Here is a 26,029-nt window from a genome sequence, read left to right as displayed (position 1 = left end):
TCCCAATCATGGGATTTTAGCCCTGATAATTAGTCATCTTTAGAAAATGCAGACCTGAGAGAACGCATCATACTCGATGGAGTGCGGATAGACTTGACTTTCTCCTTCACAATGTGCTCATATCTTGCAGGGTGACCCCCTTCTCCCACAAAATCTTAAGCTCATCGACTAATGGACAAAGATACACGTCCATATTTTTGACTTTGTAGCGGCCGGGAACGAGTAAGCTAAGGATGAGATACCTTTCTTCATAGAAAGCCATGGAGGGATATTGTAATTGACAAGGACTATAGGCCACACACTATAAGAAGTTGAGTGCGGACCGAATGGGTTCATACTATCTATTGCAAAACCGAGCCATCCATTAAGATACACCTCGCGATCTTCAATATCACAACCTTCATCGTTTTCCATTTTGTCTACGTTATAACAAACAATTGTTTTTTTTATCATTCTTTTTTCTTTCTTAAATTGTTTGAGAAGGGATTTCTTCTCTTGTAACTTAGCAAAAATTAAGGTATGTAAAGTCTCCACCCACCCATAAATTAACGTATGTTAAAGTGTTTCCCATCTCATGGTATTGCACCGGATGTTGCCCACCACTCTCTCTTTGTTGTTTATCCATTCATTCTTTGCTCTCCTTCCATCTCTCTCTTTTTCTCTTTCTTTCTTATGATGTATGTTTATTCTCTCTCTCTCGTTCCTTCTTCCTTTTTCTCTTCCTCTCCCTCTCTCATTTCCTTTAACAAAACATATCTCTCTCTCTACTACTAATTTCTTTTAACAAAACATGTCTCTCTCTCTACCACTATCACTATCACTACCACTACAATAAACACGAAAAGAAGAAAAAATAACAACAACAACAACTACTACTACTACTACAAGAATAACAACAACAAATAAGAAAACAAGAAAAAATTATTACTACTACCACTACTACAGCAACAACAACAAATAAGAAAACTAAACAACAATAAACAAGAAAACAAAAAAAAAACTATTACTACTACTACTATTACAACAACGTCAATAACAAACAAAAAAATCACTACTACTACTACCACGACGATGACGACTACGATTATGTCTACGACCATGACTACGTTTACGACTACCACTACCACTACCACTACCCCTACCCCTACCCCTACCACTATAATAAACAAAAAAATAAGAAACAACAACAACAACAACAACAACAACAACTACTACTACTACTACCACTACTACTACTACTACTACTACTACTACTACTACTACTACTACTACTACTACTACTACTACTACTAACAAGAAAAGAAGAAAAAACTACTATTTCTACTACTACAAAAAAAAACAAGAAAACTAAACAACAATAAACAATTAAAGAAAAAAAACTACTATTACAACAACAACAAACAAGAAAACTACTATTACTACTACTACAATCACGGCTACGATGACTACGACCACGACTACAGCTGCCACAACAAAACTCTCTCTACTACTACTACCACTACCACTAAACAAGAATAGAAGAAAAATGAACAACAACTACTACTACTACTACAACAACAACAAACAAGAAAAGAAGAAAAAACTACTACTACTACCACTAGTACAACAACAACAAACAAGAAAACTAAACAACAATAAACAAGAAAAAAAAAACTACGACTACTATTACTACTATAACCACGACTACGACTATGACTACAACTATGACTACCACAACAACAAACCATTACCACTATAATAAACAAGAAAAGAAGAAAAAACTACTACTACAACAACAACAAACAAGAAAAATAAACAACAATAAACAAGAAAAAAAAAACTACTACTACTACAACAACAACAAACAAGAAAACTACTATTACTATTACTAGTACTACTACTATAATCATGACTATGACGACTACCACTACGACTACAACTACCACAGCAACAATAAACTAGAAGAGAAGAAATTAAACAACTACTACTATCACTACCACTACCACTACTACTACTACGACTATCACAATAACAACAAACAAGAAAATAAGAAATTAACCAACCACTACCACTACCACTACCACTACCACTACCACTACCACTACCACGACTAATACTACTACCAAAACAACAACAAACAATAAAAAAAGAAAAAGAAAAAAACAACAACAACAATAACAACAATCTCTCCCTCCCTCTCCCTCTCTTTCTCTCTTTCCCTATTATGTTTAATATTTTCTCCCTCTCTCTCTCGTTCCTTCTTTCCTTTTCTCTCTTCCTCTTCCTCTCTCATTTCCTCTTCCTCTCTCAATACACATGATTTTTAAAAAAACAATTAAAAGAAAGAGAAAAAACAAAAACAAAGCAAGAAGCAATAATACACTCATTGTAAAGGCCCGAGGATGGATTCGGCAGCTCCTCTTCGCCCTCCATACACTTTCTCCTCTTCTTCACGAATGGCGATGGCGGCAATGAGAAGCTTTCCTTCTCCCTCTTTCTCTCTTTCTCTTCCTCTCCCTCTCAAATGCAAGATGGAATTTGCTCTCCCTTTCTCTCTCTCTATCGCTTATTCGCACAAAATAATACGCTCGGGTTTCGGCCCGTATTTTTTCATCTGAGCACCATCACTATTTTCTTCGCTATTTGTGTTGCTATTAGTGTCGCATTTGGGACACTAATAGCGACGCTGCTATTTTGCATCGGAAAGCACTATCAGTATGCCTCCGTATCCTTGTAATAGTCTTCCATAGGTTCATTGTCTTCTTTACCAAACCCATAGTCATATGGCATTCAACCCCTCCAAACTTGCACATTCTCGAGTATATGCCACATATCTTTAGTACATGCCACATATCTTTAGTCTTCCATAGGTTCATTCAGAATATCATCCTCTTCATCTTTATGAATGATATCCTATGTATTTTTAACCTCATGATCTAGTTTTTTATACGTCAAATTCCTTTCTCTTAAACAATTTTATATGTGTCCAAGTTATTGGGTAGCTTCAATGCAATCCTATCCAACTAAGAAAGAGAATATGTGGCATTGTCATAATCATGCAACACGATATGAAGACCAAACCACCTCTTAGAGAAATTATTGATAGTACTATGTTAGTTATCCAAGTTTTCATACACAAGTACCCAATCTCACTCCTCAATAGCTCTCGATTTAAGCCTTTTAATTTTCTCAAACTTGTGCATGTTTCACAATCTGGCTTCTTTTACTCTCTTCACTACAAGCTCTATGTCTTTAGTCTCCTTTTCAATTGATGGATTCTTAGAGTCAGCAGTTCTTCCCTTCTCAAACCTTTTTTCCATGGCAAGTTACCCCATGTAGCAACCATTTTATCAATTGGCATGATCGCTTTCTACCCATACATCAGCTCTTCTAGTGTATATTCTATCACAGCACTATGAGTAGTGTGATTACCCTATAATGCATATAGAAGAAATTATGGCAACTCTCAAATTTTACCGTGCATACTTTGCTAAGGCCTTGATCCATTTCTTCCCATACATCAGCTATGCTAGCATATATCTTGTCACAACACCATGAGTAGTGAATTCAGCCCATAGTGCATACAAAAGCAATCATGTCCACTCTTGAATTTTACCCTTGCATGCCTCTGCAAAGGCCTTGACAATTAGAGGATGCCCTCTTTCACTCTTTCCATTTCCCTTTAGATTATATGCTACAATTACTACAAGTTTAATCCCCAATCTAGACAAGATGTCTCCAACCTCATCATCATATCAAATCTCCCCCTACCACCGACAATTACCTTACCCATACATCCACATCGACAAAATACATCTTCCATAAGAAACATGCATACAACACTTGTGGCTATAATCCTCAAAGCATGATCTTCAACCTAGTTTGTAAGGTCCTCATCACAAGCAATAGCAATGTATCTCATTTTCCCAATTTTGATAGATATGGTGACCAAATCAACAACCCATTTATAATGTATTGTAAGAGGATATGTAGGATGCAAACCATCTTTGTGTATTAGAGAAGAATGCATTTGATATGTGCTACAAGTCTCCACAAATTATACAACATCCCTTTTGTGGATTTCCACAAGTGATCTTCTCAAAGGTGGCTCTTGTGAGACCAATCCATAAGCTCTCATGAAAATATCACATAATCTACAATTGATTTCCCCTATCACACACAACTTGTAGTGGATCTCCTTTGTTGTTCTTTGGATCTTTCCAAATAAATTTTTTCTTCAAAATGTAGCCATATACTTTCCCCTTGATTCTCTTAAACTCATCATTAGTCCATCCATCCCTCCTAGACAAAGTATTCAAATATTGTCCAATTTGTAGCCACTCCCCATCCTAAAGCTCATCTTAAAAACTCTATACTAAAAAAACTTGAAAATCATGATGTAGTAGTTGCAATTTTGATCTCATCATCCTCGGTCACCCTATATCCTCCTTGTCCATCATACTAATCTATAAATAGCCTAGAAAGCATTCCTTTATAGGCAAAAGAAACTCATCACAACTAATTTTCAACTCTTTAAGTGTTTTTGTAGTAAATCTATGACCAATCTTCTTTGGATCACTTAATTTTGATTGTCAAGAAACTAATTCAATTGTTTACTCACTTCTTAAAGGTAATGGCTCCTTTACAGTGTCAAGAGGTTGTGTTACCTGTGTTACCATTTGCCTTTGTGGAATGGCATCACCATTAGTACCAAGCTGATTGATAAAGTTCTTGAACAATTCAATATGTGTTGTCATAGAAGTTTTGTTTTTGTATTGTAAGTCAATGAACTCACTACAAAGATAAAGTATTTATGTAATAGATTTTTTCTTAAAATTTTCTATAAATACTCCCATATAGCTTGTGAGGCTGAAAGATTACATACATTAAGCATAAGAGATTCTTGAAGAGAAGAAAGAATATACCGAAGAGATGCTTTGTCACGGCTGATCCACCCACTATAAATAATTCACCATTCTTCAAAGATAGGTCCCTTAGTTATAATGGTATTGTCATGAGCTAGAGAGGAGCTAGATCAATTCCTTGAGACAGACATTCATAATTACCAAGAACAATATTTTGCAAGTCATCACCTTTAAGGATTAGTAGCATGTTGAATTTCCATTTAAGGAATGATAGATTTTGAGATATCTAGCTGAGAGAATACATGCAATATGAGATCATAGAGTTTGCACACCGTATACAAAAGGAGGAACAAAGTATAACATAATAAGTCATATGATGAACCTATGTTGTAAAGAGAAATGTTTAGTTCAAAAAGCATACTCCAAAAGAAAGAGACCCAAGATAGACAAAAAGTGGGCAAGACATGTTGACCTAGAATAGACAAAACGTGTGCGATAATAAATCAGCCCAACATAGACAAGAAAGATGAAAAATGATCAAAACATTATCGCTTTACTTTTTAGTCAAGAATAGATGATGATCTAGCTAATTTTGGTAGAAATGCAAGAGTGAGTAATCATGACAATGTGAGTAATTGCGATGAAAGTATCATAGAAGTCTGCACCAAAAGTTTTTGTTCTATTTGTTTTCCTATTTCAAGTCCAATTTACGTGAATTGACATTAGTTTTGACATAGAACTCCAAATTGAGCAGGGATTTGCTAGGAATAAATCTTGTGAGTCCTAGCATATCAGCAAAATTGGTTTTCTTGATAAATGAGTTTCCTTAAGAGTTTTTCAACTAGAAACTTTTAGGATGTCCAAGAAAGACATATCTACAATCTAAATTATGATTGATGATGATTGAGTGAACTTATTCTATGCTTAAAATTCATAACATAAGATACTCATAACATACACAATACATCAAATTTAAGCATGAAAAGAATATAAATCAAGAATTGAAGGGATACTACATAAATATACTTCTCGATTGTCTTCTTTAAGGAATTGATTGTAGTTGATCGTGATAGTTCTAATATCATGTTGAGATGTAGAGAGAGAAAATATGTAGAGATGCACGAGGAAGAGAAAAGTGTAAAGTTCTAAATTTCTTTCTTCGCATGAACTAACCCTTGTAGGAAAGGGAGATAATGATATGGCAATTGTTGGTAATTTCTTTGATGATAATGCAATTTTTTTTTCCTTATTCCCACCGGCCAACAGTCGTGTTGGAGGGGGAGGGGAATAGAAGGGTGTAATATTTCCGCGTACCCCGTACCGCAAATATTAACTTCCCGCACGCCGTGTAAACCCTGTGCAAGAGTATTCCCTACTTCGTGATTATTGGTAACCTAATCCACACCATGTACGCTCAAAAATGAGGCCTCCACTGGAGCCCCGAGAGGAACACCAAGGAAAAGGGAATTCTCTTGCAAGAAAATCTATCTTGTAACATCAACAAGCTTGTTTATCATGTTTCATATGATCACAATGAAGAAAAGAACACCAGGCACAACAAATCTTCATGCAGCATCATGTAAATCTCCCACGGTTTTTAATAGAATCAACCATATTCTTCAACATCCTCACAAAATCCATCAATATCACAAAGAAAGCAAAGAAGTACACCATCTTTGAATGGAATTACATCACATAGTATTCATCTTCAATATCTTCATAGTCTTCTCTCTCAATCTCTCATATACAATCACTCTGTTTCAATAGAATTGGCTATCTCTGACTCTCTCTCACACTCCATCAATAATACATCATATCCTCACTACAATCTCTCAAAAATTACTCTCAATAATCACTCTTAGGTCATGGATACCCCTCCCAAGAGGTATGTCTGATATGAAGGGTCACCAGAGCCACTACAGTGTCTCTTCACAGCTCACTACTGTCACTTCACTCTAGTCTTCTCTTGAGTCTTCAGCAGCTACTTCTTCCACTTCTTTCAACTCTTTTGCACTTGTATTCACCTCTTTCCAAGGCTAGAAAACTTTCCCCAAAATCACACATACATTCCACAGAACACTTACAGAACAGTCTACAGAACAGTACCAGAACAGTTACAGTACAGAAGCAGAACAGAAACAGAACAGAAGCAGAAGCTCTACAGAAGACCTACAGAAGGTTACAGAAGGTCATCAAAACTACATAATTCATTCTCAAACCATTCAAAACTCTCACAAAACATTCACTAAGCTTTCACAATATCTCATTCTTCATCAATCAATACTCCATCCCTCCTTACAGAAGACAATCCTAACAAAACAGACCAAAACAGAGCAAAACAGAACAAAACAGAAGGTATACAGAACCAATCAGAACCTATCAGAACATTACAGAACCATCAACAAACATCATAATCTTCCAAAACACAATCAATATCATCCAAAACACTTCTCAAACCACTTCCTAATCAACCAATCATCTCATAAAATCAATCATTCAGCTCTCAAAAACAACAAAAATCAGCCAAAAAACAAGTCATTTCAACACTCAACATATCCCCACACTTAATAAGGAAGCGTCCTCGCGACCCAGGAAAAAGGGAATACAAGTTCATTTCAAAGCTTCACTTTGATCTTCATTATCTTCTCACAAAGAATCCATCCACCACGACCCCATCTTATAACCTGTTTCTGATATAAAAATACAAAGAAAGGAAAACTCTTTTATACATTAACACCTCTTAGCAAACTAAAAATCACCACAAATTGGTAAAGGATATAAGAGTTTGCTTCTTCGTCATCATCTTCATCTGCTTCAACTCTCCAGCCACGACCCCAACTCGAAAAATCTCCAAAATATAGCTCGTACACAAGATCCAATAGGAAACCACCACATTCGTTTGACATACATGAACTCACAACACAAACACTAATACACAACACAACCATCTGAATGACTTCTTCAAAAGGAAGAGTTTGGCATTAAAAAAGCTTGCACCATACATTGGAAAGGTATCAATGAAGATGATCCCTCTTAAAAGATTGATGTTGTCTGAATCGATCCATAGATAAGGATTCATCTACAAAGTTTTTAGGAGGATTTTGAAAAAATTGGAGACAGCACATCCTTTCCAACAGGACTAGGTATCTGCTAGGCAAACAAAGGGCATGAAAATACAGTATCTCCAACTGTTGAGAATCAATGCTAACATTGACATTCATGCACAACTTTGGGATAGGCTTTGAATCAGTATGGGAGTGCCTATGCATATACGACAGGTACCAAGCAAAGTGAGCAGTTAATCTCACTGAGGGATCTGCAGACTGTGAATATTGTTGGGCAAAATGAACATAGTTTTGATAAGCTTGACTTGAAACTGTCCATTCCCCTGGAATTACTGGCCAATTAATCTGCGGTCCTGTAAGGCAATCATCCGAACTCCATCCCCTTCTTCTGGAAATCTGAGTATCAAAACCGGCACAGTCACTAACCAACTGAGGTGGTTGAGATATGGAAGTGTTAGGAGAGGGTAATGGAATAAGGGAAAGTGGATGTAGGGAAGGATAGGAAAAATCATAAAAAGAAGAAAAGGTTAAAGAAGGAGTGGCAGAAATTTGTAAGGAATCACTAAGGAACGGTGTTAATTGATAAATAGGAAATGTGGAGGGTACATTTATGAGGGGTGAAGGACAGGGTGGAGAAGGGGAAAATACCCTATCCTCAATAAAGGAACAATAGGTGAAAATAGGAATTTGAGGAAAATTGGAAGGTTGGAAAAGAAGTGGTAAAATTACTGTGGAATGAGTTTGACAAAGGGAGAAATATATAGCATAGCGGTGAGCCAATTGTTGGTAATAAAGGAGGGTAGGAACAGAAGGTCCCAAAAGAGATCGTCTCTGATAGGCATCAAAGAAAGTAGCATCAAATGGATTATGTTTGGAAAGATAGGTTAAAAGATCCATCCTCAGTTGGTTAGTACTCTGTACAAAGGTAGGAGATGTGTTTTGTCTTTGATTTAGGACCACTGACTCAATCATGGGATGCCATGAATTATCCTGACAATCAGCCACTTTGGAGGAATAACTTTGAAACATATCAGCTATGCGCAACTCCAAATGATTGACATAGAGAACAGCCTGTAAGACCACATCCCCCACATACCATGCCATATCTACCTCATCTGGAATTAACAAATCTCCTCGGATATACATGTATGACATCAGCATGGTGTCTGGCGTAACAGAATCTTCAAAGAGCATTCTAACTACCTCTGTCAACAACGCAGCAGACCAAGCCCCACTCCAGCCATCCTCTGGAAAAGGTAAATCCATCGTGGAAAGCTTCATATAGAAGACCAGCTTCTGTAAATGGTAGTGGACAAAGAAAGAATGGTCGGGTAAGACATAGTCCTGAAACTGTTCAAAGGTAGACCATAACAAGTCCATTCTGGACTGCAATCTTTCCACTTTGTCTTGGAAGAGAGGGCACAAAGTAGCCTGTCTCTGTAAGGCAGCCAAATCCTGCTGTGAAAGAGAGGGAATTAATGGAACAGGAGGGCTTGGAGGAACAGAGCGGGACTTTGCAAGCTGATCCTGCAACTGCTGGATTTGGGAGGCTTGGTTGGCCACTGTGTCATTAGCCATTTGTAAAGCTGAAAGCTTGTCATCTAATTGAACTTGGAATTCTTTCGCTTCGTTGGACATCCTCTCCTTCTCTGCTGAAAGGCTAGTAACCTGTGACTGAGCCTCGAATAACTGGGTTTTCAATGAAGAAATCTCCGCGCTTTGGGTGGCAACCAGTTGGGTTTGCTGTTCCATTTGCTTGAATAGATCTGCTAGGGTATCCTTAGCAGAAGCTAATTCAGATGTTGCCTTATGCAACTGGTCTTTGGACTGCATGAGCTCCTCATAGAAAGATGCGTACAGCTGTTGAACACAGGCTGTCACTGACAACTCAATGGAACTTTGAATATCCTTGCAGAGGAAAGGAATGGCATCTCCTGAAACGAGACTGTTCAGGGAAGGAACAGAGATCTCCAAGGATCCTTCTCTATGTGCCCTGAATAGGTTATTGCAAGTGAGAAACCCAGGGAGGTCACTGCCAGAAGTAGCAGGGATAGGCACTGAGGGAAGTACAGCAGGGGCTTTGTCCGCTACCCTCTTCAAGCGTTTGCGCTGTATGACCAGGGGAGGCGGAGAATCATCATCCTCAATGTCAATAGGTGCTGACTCTTCTGAAGGTGGAGGAGGAGGTACTGGATCTGATGCTGGAGGTAGAGGCACAGTCTTCTGTAAACCTGAATAGGTCAAGAAGGCAGACAAATAGGATCCATAGGTAACATTGGTAACATTACCCCTCGTGACTTTAACAAAATGCTGATCCATCTTAGTAAGGAGGTATGTGCTCCAATCAATGGCAACTCCTTTTAGCACCATCCTGGAAGCTGTGAAAAGCTCTTTGGACAAATAGTGGGATGGCGTTTTGGCAGGCATAAACCTGTCCTGAAGGAACTGGCACATGGTCTTCCAGACGGGATCAGTAATCATAGAAAACGAAACTCCTGAAGAGTTTATCACTTTCTTAACATCAAGGACCTCCCTTGTCTGCTTCTGCAACAGTTTGAGAATCTCTTCATTAGAGAAGAGCTGTCGAGTGGTCACAAAAGGTTCTCCTTTGAAGGGTAAAGACAGAGCCTTCCCTAAGCCTCGAGATGTCAATGTCATAGACACGCCTTGGACTACTCCTGTCTTCTTGCTGTAAGAGGCCAGGAACTCATCACAGACGGACGGATCCTCTGGAAGTAATGGAAAAGGAGTGGCCACAAAAGCAGCAAGTCCTGCCTTCGTGAGGGGCTCAAAAGTAAGTAGGGACGAGTAATCCCTACTAACTAGTGGGACGTACTGGATAGGGGGAGGAGCATGAGAAGGCGCCATTCAGATGGTTACACACACACCACAAACACAGACAATCAAGGTGAATGCCTGCAAACCAACAGACAAAAAAAACCAAGGATAAGAGAATTACCAAATAAAACGTGACACGACCTACTAACCCCAGGCAAACCACATTCTAGAAAAAATTTGACAGGACCTCGAGACAAATGCGACCGAAAGCTTCATGCGATGCATCAAACAAACACCCTGAACCCCGTATCAGGCAATAAAAGAAAAAAACTACATACCGTACCCGTAACCGTAACAAAGACATGAAACCAAAACCATACCATATCCAACACATATCAATACGACATCTATGATAGAACCAAGACTGGACCATGGAAAACATCACTAAGAACTGCGTATACCCATCCCACGAAACGTTTCATTAAAAAGGGAATTAAGTGCAGTGAGGGGGGATTTAATTTAATGAAGGGTTGATTTTAATCAATTATTAAAAATGGGTGAAGTTTTATTAGGTGATAAACCTTAATAAGAAAACGGCGGTTCCTTATTACAAATGTATTTACCAATTATTAGGTTAAACCGGTGCAGTTACACGAGTCCCGGACTTCGATTCCCGACTGGGTCTCTAAATGCAATTCATTGATTATAATTAAAGTGATGTGGAGCGCTTTTTTGCCAGCGCGTGCTCATGTGACGGCGGGTTCGTTTTCATTAAAAATTTAGAGTGCCTCTGTAGCGCACGTAGCGCGTGCGAAGTGAACGGCTGGTTTATTTTAATTAAAAAAGGATGTGTGTTTAGCGCGAATGCGCGTGCCATGGTGGGTGAATTAAAGAGTTTATTTTAACAATTAATTGTGATTAAGGGGGAAAATAAATAAATAAATAACAGAAAATAAATACCTGGCAGGGTGTGTATGAAATGCAGGAATGCGCACGGAAGAGTCCCAGGAAAGGAAAAGCAAAAAGCACTGATGAAACAACAATGAACACCTTAGCAGATGTGTTAATTTGATTTATGTTGGGTTTTTATTTTTATGTATTTTATTTTATTTTTAGTTGTTATTTTGTGATGTTTGAATAAATGGAAAATGAGTAAGGGAGGTGAGGGAAATTTTTGAGAAGGTTTTTAGAATTTGTTAGAATTTTTTACAATTTTTTAAATGATTTTTCCTATTTTTTTGGCAATTTAAGGGTAATTTTAGGAAAGATGGATTTTTCTAAAATTATAGGAAAGGCAATTCCTAGCAGACAAAGGTCCAAAAATTAACAAAAGACAGAAGGAATTTTTAGAAATTTTTTGATGAAAAAAAATGAATTTTGTGATTAAGTAAGTCACATTGATCACATAAATCACATAAGTCACATTAGTCACAAGTCACATTAATCACTTAAGTCACTTAAGTTACTTAAGTTAGGTTAGTCATGTTAGTCAGGGAAATCAACCTAGGTTAGTTCTGACTAACTAAGTTAGTTAATTAAGTTTTAACTAAGTTAGGTTAGTCATGGTGGTAACTAAGTTAGGTTAGTTACTAACTTAGTTAGTGAGTGACTAACTGAGGTTAATTAGTTACTAACCTAAGTTAGGTGGAGGGTGGAGGTGGAAGGGAGGGAGAAGGAGCGATGGCGGTCGGGGCCGGGCGACGTGGCGGCGGAGAGTGCGGGGCCGGGCGACGTGGCGGCGGAGAGTGCGGGGCCGGGCGACGTGGCGGCGCGGCGGCGGCGACGGTGCTGCTGTCGACGACGGCGACGGTGCTGCTGTCGACGACGGCGACGGGGCGGCGCAGAGGGCGACGACAGAGGGCAGTGGGGTGGGCGAATGGCGCCAGGCGGCGGGGCGGCGCAGAGGGGAGGAAGGAGAAGGGGAGGAAGAGGGAGGAGGGAAGGAGGAAAAGGGAGAAGGGAAGGAGGAAGAGGGAGGAGGTAGGAGGAAGAGGGGAAGAGGGAAGGGAGGAGCAATGGCGGGCAGGGAGGGAGAAGGAGGAGAGAGAAGGGAGAGAAGAGAGAAGAAAGAAGAAGGGAGAGAGAAGAAAGAGGAGAGAAGAAAGAAGAAGGGAGAGGGAAGAAGAAGGAGGAAGAGATGGCGGGCAGGAAAGAAGGAGGAGAGAGAAGGGAGAGGAGAGAGATGGTGGAGATAGAGGGAGAAGGAAGAGGGAGGAGAGAAGGGAGAGTACGTGCAGAGAGGGAGAGAGAGAGAGAGAGAAAGAAAGAAAAAGAGAGAGAAGAGAGAGAGACGGTTGGCGGGAGGGGTACCCAATTTGTTTTTTTTTTTTTGGTGAAATAATTTAAATTTTTTTTTTAATGTTTGGAAAGAAAAGGTGGGCGGACAGGGGTAAGGGAGGATGGGCGGGTTCAAGAGGGGACGGATCCTCGTCCCGCGCACGTGCGCGGGGCGAGGTAAAAAAATTTGCCGTGACGGGATTGAAATGACGCGGGGATGACGGTACGGGGTACGCGGACACGACTGGGGCGCGTGGAGACGCGGTAAATCGAAAACGGGCGCGTTCACGCGCAAAACGGGCGCGAGAAAAAACGTAAAAATAAAGAAAAATTAATAACGCCCAATCGGGACATCAAAACGAAATATCGTAAAAACGAAAAGTGGGTAGGACGACAGGAGGGAAACAGGAAAAATACGGAACGAGGGTTCCGGGAGGGGTAAAGGGCGTTCACGTGCAAAACACACAAAAAACGAACCAAAAACGCAATTGAAAAATTAATATCGAAAGATCCGTGCATCGGAATGAGGTGCAGCAAAAAGGAAAACTAGGCAAAAAGATGTGCTCGACAATCCTATCACATCAAAACAGAATTCCGACTGAGGTAAGACGCGTGCACATGGGAAAAACCCAAAAAACAAACCCGAAAATGGGATCGAAAATTAATATCGGACGAACCGTTTACCGGAATGACATGCAGTAAGAAGGAAAAATGTCCACAGGAAGGAGTGGCACAGGGTTATCACGGTAAAACGTAGTTCCGACAGAAATACGAGGGGTTCACATGTGAAAAACTCCAAAAAGACTCCCGAAAACTCATTTAAAATTAATAAGTAAAAATCCGGAAGTCGAAAAAGGATGGAGGAAAAAGGAAAAAGGTGGGGGAAGGCACAGCGGACACGGCTGTCAAATCAAATTGGAATTGCGATGCCAATAGGGCAAGTTCACATGGAAAAATGTCAAAAATACGCACGAGAAAGGCTTAAAAACCCGGAAAATTAATAACGGACAAACCATGTATCGGAAGGATGCGGAATAAAAAGGAAAAATGTCAGGGGAAAAGCGTTGGTCAGGGCTATGACGTCAGATCACGGTTTCGAAGCAAGAAAAGCGCGTTCACATGGAAAACCGTCTAAATTGCGTAAAATGCTTCAAAAATTAATAACTCAAAAACCGTGCATCGGAACAGGGGTAGGTAAAAAGGAAAAATGGACCGTTCAATGGGAGGAACAGGGCTATAAGGTTGGATTTGGATTTAAGTGAACGTAGGGTGCATTCACATAGAAAAACCTCAAAATCAGGGAATGAAGGAATACTGCAAGGGAACAGTCCCAAGGGTGGGTGAAACATAACCGGGCGGGTGGAAAGGGACCCCAGGAGGGTAAAAGCAAGTCATGGTATACAGGCATGAGCAAGATAAGGCATATGTAGATGAGTATGCAATGTAGACGCGCAGGGACGCGTCCCCACACTTAAGACCTTAACGGATAGGGTTAACCGAGCATTAGGGACCCAGGACCATGCCACAGACCATCCACTAACTTCCCCACACTTAAAACATGAACGTCACTAAGAAACAGAAGTTGTAGGGTTAGAAAAACTTGGCCCGTTTCGTCAAGAATCAAGGTTGAGTGTCGATGGCACGTCGAGTGTTGTTGTCGGCGCTGGAGGGACCAAGGCATCTTCTTGGCACACGTTCGTCATGGCAGGGACCACGCAGCAGCACCCAGGGAGGTAGCTGATGGAAGGAATCGTAGGAAATTCGTTGTCGATGATGAGGGATATTGCACTCAACTCACAGTCACTCAAACGAAATGAAAGAACAGTCACTCGCCCCATGACTAATATCACACGAGAAAGAATGATTAAAACCCATATCTCATACCCGGTGGAGGAATCGACAAGGGGGAATGGTGCAGAAGGAGTATGCCAGGGTGCACGGTTGATGGTGCATTAGTGCGTCCAACCCGTCTGGCATAGGTGCAAGGAGGAAGGCAAGGGAGCCTTATGGTGCCGTGTACAGAACAGGGTGATGTGTCTTGTATTGACGGTAAAGACCCATCCCGTGGGTGCATAGGGAAACAGAAACATACCTGACTCCAAGTGTCGTAACGTCCCTCAATCTCATCTCTCGGTAAATGATTGAAGGAACTCCAGTCACACTCAACCCACCCTCTGTCTCACTCTCGATGGATAGATACAAGAGGGCAGCCTTTTCCTGAAACCCATTAATGTAATCCTCACAATCACTTGTGCAAAGGGTGTATGCCTTGTGCGCATTTGATGGTGCCACTGTGCATCCCGCCCTGTGTCGGCATACGGTGCGAGAAGGAAGGCCAGGGAGCCTTATGGTGCAGTGCACAGAAACAAATCGTGCTTTGTGCATTGAGAGGCCCATCCCGTGCATGCAACACTTCATTCATACTTCGCACCTCTCATTTGATTTGAAGGGAAAAGACTGGTCTCTCGCCCCACCCTCTGTCTCACGCTCTGTTGATAGATACAGAGGGCAACCATACTCACTTCCTCATCCGGTTAGGATGAAAGCTCACATCACTCAAGGGGTTGTCGATGAAGATCGCGTCATCAGTTGTTGAGGAGGCGTACCCAGGGAGGTAGCCATCAAATTCGAACATTGTGGTGGATAGGAATATGTCGTCTGCTAGAGGACAGTTAGTCATTTTGCAAAGAGACCCAAGACCCAGCGTACCAAGGGAGGCAGCTTCGGAATTGGATCCTAGGGATATCAATCAATGAATCCACTTTCTGGACTGCTGGGTGTTACCACCTTTTCCACAGCCAGCTTCTCGCCCAAGGGTGTTTACCACCTTTCCTTGAAACGAGGCCCGCTATGACAGGGAATTGCTTCCTTTTCTCTCATAACAGATTTGTTTTGTTTTTTTCTCTCTTTGATTTTTTTTCTTTTTCTTCTTTTCTTTTTTCCCTATCCCCGAGGGTGTTTCCACCTTTTCTCGAAGGATAGGTCGGCATGACAGGGACCTAAGTCCTTTTCTCCCATAACCGATATATTTTGTTTGTTTTTTTTTCTTCAAATTGAACAAGGGAATGGTAGAAAGACCATGTGTCAGAACCCACCTCGCCACTGTCGCTGGTGGAAAATAGAAGATAAGAGATCAAGGCTGAAAGGAGGTTTTGAGGGAACAGAGGGTTGCATCCACTTCAGCAGGAGTGATTGAAGAACGGCTATCGGAAGTAGCATCATAAGAAGTACAGTGCCGCGCCAACGAGGGAAAAGATCAAGTGTCCATAATTGTCAAGATCCCCAAGGAGGAAAGTACTTCTTCAGGCGATATCCATTGATCAAAAAGGGATCATCAGAGGCATCCAGGGTCTGTATTTGGACAGAGCCATTAGGGTTGACTGCAAGTACCTTATAGGGGCCCATCCATCGCTGTTGGAGCTTGCCAGGAAACTTGCCAAATCGTGAATCATAGGCTAAGACCAAATCACCTTCTTTGAACTCCTTGTGCTTGATGAAACTGTCATGGTAAGCCTTGCGTCGAGCTTGCGTGGCTTCCATGCACTGTAGAGCCATCCGACGAATTTCGTCCAAACATTCCAAGTGCAGGAGACGGCGTTGCAGTGAATCATCATCCCCCAAACGCTCTTTGATCGCCACTCTCAAAGAGGGTAGTTCCAGTTCAACAGGAAAAACTGCTTCTGTTCCATACACCAGCTGGAAAGGTGTTTGTCCCGTTGCTGCTTTATGGGAGGTTCTGTATGCCCAGAGGGCCTCTGTAAGTCGATCATCCCAATCACGACGATGTGCAGCAATTGTTCTTGTCAGAATCGAGCAGAGGATGCGATTGGTAACTTCGACTTGGCCGTTGGCTCTGGGGTAATAAGGAGTGGACTTGCGATGGCGGATCTTATACAATTCTGTCAACTCTTCCATGACTTTGTTAAGGAAATGCGTGCCTCTGTCACTTACCAGCTCTAAGGGACTGCCAAAACGGGTGATGATATTCTCATACATGAACAGGGCCACGCTGTTACCATCGTCCCGCTTGAGGGCTTTAGCTTCACACCACTTTGTGACATAATCTGTACATACGAGGATGTATCGGTTCTGTTTCCTTCTGGTAGGAGGATCGATTGGACCTACGAAGTCAATGCCCCACTTCTCAAACGGCTTTAAAGGAAGGATAGGTTGCAATGGCATGGCACTTGTCTTCGTGGGTTTCCCCATTCTTTGACAAGCATCACATCTTTTACAGTAATCATAGGCATCCTTATGAATGGTAGGCCACCAATATCCCGCTAGCAGAGCCTTCCTGGCTGTAGCTTCTCCTGCAAAGTGACCTCCACATGGCTCATCGTGGCAAGCCTTCAGAACAATCCCAATCTCGTCTCCTGCAACACATCTTCTGAGCACTTCATCTTTGCCTTTCTTGTACAGTGCACCACCTAGCAAGGTGTATGGGGCTGATTCTAGCATGAGCTTCTTCCTTTCCCGACTAGAAATACCAGGAGGGTATTGTTGGGTTGCCAGCAAATTGGCAATGTCTGCATACCAGGGAGTTACAGTTTCTACCAAGAATAGGGAAGCATCAGGGAGGTCTGGATCATCCTGCTCCTCGTCTGCAGTTTGTGGGATACGCGACAGATGATCAGCCAGAACATGGGAACGACCGGGCTTAGTAATCACCTCAAAGTCGAACTCCTGGAATAAAAGGAGCCATCTCATCATTCGTCCTTTCACATCTGCTTTGTTCATTAAGAAGGACAGGGCCTCATGATCCACATAAAATTTAAAGTGGGTAGATAGGAGGTAATGGCGAAACTTCTCCAGGGCAAACACCATGGCCAAGCACTCCAGCTCTGTCACTGTATAGTTCCGTTCCCTATCAGTGACTTTTCGGCTTGCATAATAGATCGGTTGATCCAACTTTGAGGAGCCCTTTTGGCAGAGGACAGCACCTAAGCCTTCAATTGATGCATCAGTGTGTACATGGAACTCTTTCGTCCAATCAGGAGGTTGCAGGATGGGTGCCTCTATCAGACACTGCTTCAGAGTGTGGAAGGCTTTGTCACATTCTTCTGTCCAAGTAAACTCTGCATCTTTCCTCAGGAGCTTGTGCAAGGAAGTTGCCTTTGTCGCAAAATGGGCTATGAACCTTCTGTAGTAACCCACATGGCCTAGGAATCCCCTCAACTGTTTGAGGTTGGTGGGTGCTTTCAGAGCTGCAATCTTTTCGATCTTTGCAGGGTCTGTTGATATCCCTTGTGCTGAGACAATGTGGCCCAACAGAACTCCAGAAGAGACCCCAAAGATGCATTTGTCGGGGTTGAGGGAAATCCCATACTCCCGGCATCGGTCAAAGCATTGTTCCAGATGTCCCCAGTGTTCACTGATCAAACTATAGACACAGAAGTCATCCAAATATACCTCAATAAAGTCATGCAGATGATTTTGAAATGCAGCCATCATGACTCGTTGGAAAGTAGCAGGGGCATTGCAGAGCCCAAATGGCATCACTCGGTAAGCGTAGGTCCCCCATTCTGTGGTGAAGGTTGTTTTGGATTGGTCTTCTTCTGCGATTTGCACTTGGTTGTATCCACTGAATCCATCCAGAAGAGAATAAAGTTCATGTCCTGCCACTGTGTCCAACAGTTGGTCTGTGAAAGGGATAGGAAAGTGATCCTTCTTTGTCTTGGAATTAAGCTTTCGGAAATCCACACATATTCGCAATTTGCCATTCTTCTTGGGTACAACCACGATGGGTGAAACCCATTCACTGTTTGCCACTGGATAGATGAACTCGGCCTCCAGAAGCTTCAGCAGCTCCGCTTTCACTAATGTGGAATAATTCGGGTTCATTCGCCTCTGGCGTTGCCGTACTGGTTTGGCATCAGGCTCCAAGTCAATATGATGTTGACATATTGTGGGATCAATCCCCTTTAGGTCTTTGTAAGACCATGCAAACACGTCCAAATTTTCTTTCAACAAGTTGTACAAAGTTGACAACTCCTCTTCTGGGAGACTGCTACCCACCTTCAAGTGGCGTTCAGTGCCTTCTGAATCCAGAAAGGTTAACTGCCTTTCACCTTCTACTTCACGAATGAAGGTCCCACGGACTGCTTCTGGATACAGATCCGACTCCTTCAAGGGAGTGGTGTCCTCTTCTGATGTCCCACTAGAACCAACTTCTTCTTTTGGTGGAGACTTAGGTTGCTCCTTAAGACGTTGGAGTGGGATAAGAGCCGTTTCGGGTTTGGTTTCAAGATTAATTACGTCTTGGCTTGAAGACTCCTCTTCTGAAGATGATACATCCAGAAACGTCACATAACAGGGACGCTCTGATGCTTGTTGGGTTTGTGGGATTGGTGCTTGTTGGCACGGTGCATCATCATCATCTTTCTTTGACAAAGATGGGTTAGGATGGCATAAGCCACTGCTGAAAGACGGCTTGTTCTTCTTAATCCACGTCTTATAAAGGTTTTGCATATGAGAAGATACATTTACCAAACCAAATGGTACCATCGCCATTCTATCCCATAGCATGAGCTCATCGGCTTCTGATACTTCTGGAACTTCTTCTTCAAATGTATCCTCTTCAAGTGGGATAGACTCTTCTGGCTCACTTTCATCATTCTCTTCGTCCATATCATATTCCTCCTCTTCTGTCTCTGTCTCTGCTTCTGCTTCTGCTTCTGTTTCTGCTTCTGTCTCTGCTTCTGCTTCTGTTTCTGCTTCTGCTTCTGTAGGAGCTCTGTAACAGAAGAACAGATTCTCTGTTTCCTCTCCTGCCTCTGTCTCTGGCTCTGCTATGGCCATGTAACAGGGAGAGCAGTACATCCATGCCTCTATCTCACTATCAGAAGTGACTTCAGAAGTCATTCCCGGTTCAGGCAGGAAGTATTCACCCATTGATAATGACTTTGCCTCTGTTGGAAGTCGGCTTACTGTATCCACTGTTAAGGAATGTGCCACTGTTTTCTTAGGAAGGATCTGTTTGACAGCATCTTCGTCTGCTGATGTTCCATCTGTAGCCTCGTTAGGGGAATCAGAAGATAATTCCAAGGAGGTGGATCCATGTCCTTTTTGAGAACCGTACAGTTTCAGCACCACTTTGTTGGGTCCTCTGCCCAAGGTCAAGGTTCCTTTGAACCAATCCGTCCTTGCTCTGGCTTCAAAAAGCCATGGTCTACCTAGTAACAGAGGATAGGATGTACCATAAGAGTTTGGCTTCACCACCAGATAGGTTAGCCAATAATCTTTTCCAGCCACTGTAGTCTTCACATATGGGAGAATGCCCAAAGGCTTGATTCTGCTCTGATCCGCCAGTCTGATGAGCCATTGGGTTGGTTGCACACCTTGTAAGCCTAAATCCTTCATCGTCACATCCGTCATAATGTTTACTGATGAACCACCATCAATCAGTGCATTTGCAATGAAGCAGCCTTCTATCCACACGCCAGTCTCTGGGGTACCCGGATCTAGGAAAGCATTAGCCACATCCACTTCTTTTACAGGCTCTGTAGCCTTGTTGGACTTTGTCGCTGTTGAGGGAGCAATCCTTAAGCTACGTCTTTTTGTCAGTATACTTTTGAATCTTTTCCGGCAACTGGGGGACAACATCAATAATTGTCGGAATGTGAGGTTTGGTTTAAAGGTATCTAGATCTCTAACTAGATCGTATTCCTTAATAGGATCCACTGGCTTTTCTAATCGGTTAGGAAATGGGGCAACACCCATTTTCATTTTCCCTCTTTCCTCCAACAGAGGCATTACAGAAACTTCTTCTGCCACTTCTGGCACTTCCTCCTCTTCTGTATCCTGGACCTCTGGTCCTGTCTCTGTAACTGTCCCTGTAACTCTCTGTGGCTCTGTAGGGCTCTGTACGGCACTGTTAGGCTCTGTTCTGTTCTGTTCTGCTGGTGGAAGACTGAACTTCACTGTTCTGGCAGGAGGGTTATTTTCTTTCTGGATAGGTGGTTCCTTCTGCTTTGCACGCGTGATGGCAGCAACTTCCAATTCCACCAAATTGGAGGTAGGCTCTTGGGCCTTGGCTGGACTATCAGTAGCACTGTTTTTCACTGGGGCTGGGCTTGGACAGTCTTTTGCAGTGTGGCCTTCTCCTTTGCATCGACTGCATAAGGGCTTGTAATCCACTGACCTTCGAGGATTTGGACAATTTGGTGAGATGTGTCCCTTTTCTCCGCATCTGTAACACTCGACTTCTGATCTCTGACCACCGCCAGACTGTCTTCCTCTGTAACTTTGAGAAGGAAATCTTCTGGGTCCGAAATTAGGACCAAACTCTCTAGGCTTGGGTCCAATATCTTGTGTTGTCATTTTGGATTCCAGCAAGTTAAATCTTGCGTCTTCTTCCTTTCTTCTCCTATCATGCATCTCCTTCAGAGAGCAAATGTCCTCTGTATGGTTCTTCCGCAAACAGTAGGAACAGAAGGCCCCAGGAATGGTTGGTTTCCGTGTACATTCAGTGGCTAAATGGCCTGCTTGATGACACTTACCACACCAAGTATTTGACCGCATCACATCTCTTCCTGCTCCTGCAACGTTGGATATGCTCACTGTGTTCACTTTCAGCGTCTGTAGTTGCTCTGTAATCACATCCATCAACTCCTTTTTTATGTTTGCAACTGAGTTGGATAAATAATCCTTCAAGCTTTCTCCTCCGGGCGTACTGGCAGGAGGGTTTTGAGGAGGCTCTGTAATCACTGCATAAACTGGTTGGGTTGGTACAGAGGGGTCTCTGTTCTGGTTCTGATTCAGAGCTCCTGTTTGAACTGTTGGCTGTTGACTCCAGTTGGTAGGGTTCCACTGTTGCTGTTGATTTGGCATTGAGGAAATTGGTTGGGGCCATTGTTGTTGTGGTTGAGCCATCATTTGAGGCATGGATTGTGGCCACTGTGGATTTGGTGCACTGTACTGTGATACTGAGGGCATCTGTTGGTAGGGATAGGGAACAGTCCCAGGGACTGCATTAGGTGGGTACATCATTCCTGGCACCAGAGGAGGTAGGACTCCTCTTCTTGTATTCATTGCTAATCTAGCTTCCACTTCATCGTACAGTCTTGCACCTTCTGTTGCAGCTTGCAGTGTGGCCGGTCTTTGCAGCTCCACAAACTTACGGACTTCTGGTTGTAATCCTCTGAGAAACACTCCCTTCTGAATGCCATCATCTAGATTATGGTTAGTCCATCTCTTCAGGATGGATTCCATTCTTGAGACATAAGCTTCCACTCTTTCTCCAGAGGACTGACTTAGGTTCATAAATTCCTCTCTCATCCGCTCTTCAAAGCCTTCACGCCTGAATTTAGTGAGGAAGGCCAACTTCAGGTCGTCCCATGTGCCAAAAGTTCCTGCTGCTTGTCTCTCATACCACTGAAACGCCGCGCCCTTGAAAGTGGCGGGGAATATTGCTAACCAATGCTCAGGGGTTCTGGCATTGTTAGCCACACATGCTACCATAAACTCTGCTACATGAAGATCGGGGTCTTCATTGTACTCTCCCTTAAAAACTGGCAATGGGACTACATTCGCTGGTCTGTCATCAATATTTCCAGGACGGATCTGGCTTGGAAGTGGACCTCCAGCAGGAGGAGGAAGGGCTTGATGTGCCATTGGGACTTCTGTAAAGAGTTTCGCAAGGGCGTCAAAGGCGGCTTCTGCTGCGAGCTTGTTCTCGGCTCTGATTCTTGCTTTCTCTCTTCTCACGTACCTCTGGACTCGTTCTAACGCTTGCCTTTTTATTGCGTCATTCATCAGGGGGTTGACTCCACTATGTTGTTAGTGCTCCACAGAGGGTTAACAGAAGGCTTCAGTCTCTGGAGGACTCTCTTGCCAACATTTCTTCTACTTCTTTCCTCTCAACGTCCCTAAATTCTGCTTTCATGCCACTGCACAGGGGAAGGTATTCGGTTCTGAAGGTGTCAAAATGCATACGTCTGAGCATTGTGGTGGTGCCATCATCATAGTAATGCCAGCTTCTGATGGTTTCAATAGTGTATGTTGTGAAAAACACTCTGTCTACCAACTTCCAGTGGGTTGCTAATTGAACAAACAGAAGATTATCAGTACACCAGGCATCCCATGTATCTTGCTGTTGAGCATCCACGAACAAATTCCAACTCTTTTCCTTCTTGTCCCTGTGAACCTCTACAGACCAAGACTCCTGAAGCTTCTTCACAATCTCCCACTTGATGTTGTCTGGAAACTTCTCAATGAATGCCAAATCTTCCATGGATGTTCATTCTCTCTGTTTCTGTTCTTCAGTTTGTTCCCAAACAGTTTGCCACCAAGATGCAAGTTTCTGCTGCTTCAATAGGAAGAGGAAATTGTTCACCACATAGAGCATGCATCATGATGGTGATGTGTTTCCGCCATTGTGGGATGAACTTCTTGTGGAAAGTGGCTTTTATTATGAGAAATTCCAACTCTTCAGTGGAAGAAGGAATTTTACAAACATCCATTGAATTCTTCTCTTCTTGGCAATGCCAATTCCTTCATTTTCAGCCTCTTTTGGTGCTTGTTGATGGCAAGTTTCCCCGGCTGCGCACCAAAAACATGGAGCCCCGAGAGGAACACCAAGGAAAAGGGAATTCTCTTGCAAGAAAATCTATCTTGTAACATCAACAAGCTTGTTTATCATGTTTCATATGATCACAATGAAGAAAAGAACACCAGGCACAACAAATCTTCATGCAGCATCATGTAAATCTCCCACGGTTTTTAATAGAATCAACCATATTCTTCAACATCCTCACAAAATCCATCAATATCACAAAGAAAGCAAAAAAGTACACCATCTTTGAATGGAATTACATCACATAGTATTCATCTTCAATATCTTCATAGTCTTCTCTCTCAATCTCTCATATACAATCACTCTGTTTCAATAGAATTGGCTATCTCTGACTCTCTCTCACACTCCATCAATAATACATCATATCCTCACTACAATCTCTCAAAAATTACTCTCAATAATCACTCTTAGGTCGTGGATACCCCTCCCAAGAGGTATGTCTGATATGAAGGGTCACCAGAGCCACTACAGTGTCTCTTCACAGCTCACTACTGTCACTTCACTCTAGTCTTCTCTTGAGTCTTCAGCAGCTACTTCTTCCACTTCTTTCAACTCTTTTGCACTTGTATTCACCTCTTTCCAAGGCTAGAAAACTTTCCCCAAAATCACACATACATTCCACAGAACACTTACAGAACAGTCTACAGAACAGTACCAGAACAGTACCAGAACAGTTACAGTACAGAAGCAGAACAGAAACAGAACAGAAGCAGAAGCTCTACAGAAGACCTACAGAAGGTTACAGAAGGTCATCAAAACTACATAATTCATTCTCAAACCATTCAAAACTCTCACAAAACATTCACTAAGCTTTCACAATATCTCATTCTTCATCAATCAATACTCCATCCCTCCTTACAGAAGACAATCCTAACAAAACAGACCAAAACAGAGCAAAACAGAACAAAACAGAAGGTATACAGAATCAATCAGAACCTATCAGAACATTACAGAACCATCAACAAACATCATAATCTTCCAAAACACAATCAATATCATCCAAAACACTTCTCAAACCACTTCCTAATCAACCAATCATCTCATAAAATCAATCATTCAGCTCTCAAAAACAACAAAAATCAGCCAAAAAACAAGTCATTTCAACACTCAACATCCACGTCGAGAATTAGAGGCAGGGATTGAGGACCGAAAAAACCGCAAGAAAACGACCGCTTGGAAAGGGGCAATTGGATAAATTCAAGGCAAATCTTTTTATTATTATCCCTTCCCCCAGCCGATGCATGGCTGGAGGAGAGGGAGTGTGGGGGGGAATGGCCAAGGAGGAGTGAAGTCGGCTGCATGAGGGGGAGTCCTCCACGTGTGTGGAGGCCCTCTTACCCCACCCCCCCCCCAAGGCCTATATAAACACCCCCTAGCTAGAGGGTGCTAGGGGGGTGTTGGACGAGCTGGAGGGAAGTGCCGGTCGTGCTGGAGCTGGTCGCGTGCTGGAGAAGGTCGCCGACGCCGCCGAGCTGCAGTCCGCCCTGTCCGCCAGCCACCATAGCTGCCGCCCAGTCCGCTACCCGCCATAGACGCCCCGCCAGGCCACCTCTGTCCGCCGCCGGCCGCTGGAATTCGACTCCTTTCCCCCCTCGACGTCACAGCTGAAGCTCAGAAGCTTCTTAGAAGCTTCTTTAGAAGCTTCTAAGGAGGGGGCTTCCTTAAGGCCCCTTCCCACCACATTCCCCAAAAGACCCATTCATACCCCTCCCCGGGACTTTGAAGAGGAGGAGGTGAAGCCCGTAAAGACCCCACAAGACCCATCGAAAAGGCTTTTTGCAAAAAGAATTTAAAGCCCACAAGCCATCCAAGAATCAATTCCGTGCCAACTCGAGTTTTTCCTAAAAGAACTCCTAAAGCCCTTTGCCGCAAGCGCCATCCCGCAAAGAAATCTTCCGCATACGAGGAAAGGCAAAGGTCGGAAAGCTGCATGCCAAGGCAAGACAATTCGTAGACCACAAAGGCAAATCAGAAGCCGAATCTACACCTACGATGGCCCCCAAAAGATCACAAGGTGCGACTGCGGGAGGTTCATCTCCGAGTATACAAGTGGATATCTCCCCGACCCCTCAAGTCCAGGTTCTTTCGAGTTATTTTCGCATAAAGAAATGATTAGGCGCGCTTAGTTCATAAGGGAGATTGCATCTTTACGCTTAAATTTAATGCATGTGGAAATTGGAAAAAAAAATACATTTGGTAAAGTATCTCTTGAAACATTAGGCAAGATTGAAATATGTCATGAATTTGAACGAGTTATCCACCTTAGAAGACTAGTTGCATGTAGTTTCTTTGGTACATTATCAAAGTAATGAGTCTAAACTTAGGGCAAAGAAATGGAATTTATAAGTGCATTCTCTTTCGTCCTAGACATGGTAGGAATAAGCGTGTGCCGCATGTTAGGCAACATCCTCCTCGTAATGATTTCATGAGGCAAGGTTAACACCATAAGATATTATCCGAAAAGAAATAATAGAGTACACAAATGATCTTAT

Source organism: Lygodium microphyllum, chromosome 8 (genome assembly GCF_053477565.2).
Source record: "Lygodium microphyllum isolate KBCC chromosome 8, Lygodium_microphyllum_v1.1.10, whole genome shotgun sequence".
NCBI lineage: Eukaryota > Viridiplantae > Streptophyta > Polypodiopsida > Schizaeales > Lygodiaceae > Lygodium > Lygodium microphyllum.
The sequence above is the reverse complement of the archived record's forward strand: the minus strand, read 5'-3'. Positions refer to the sequence as shown.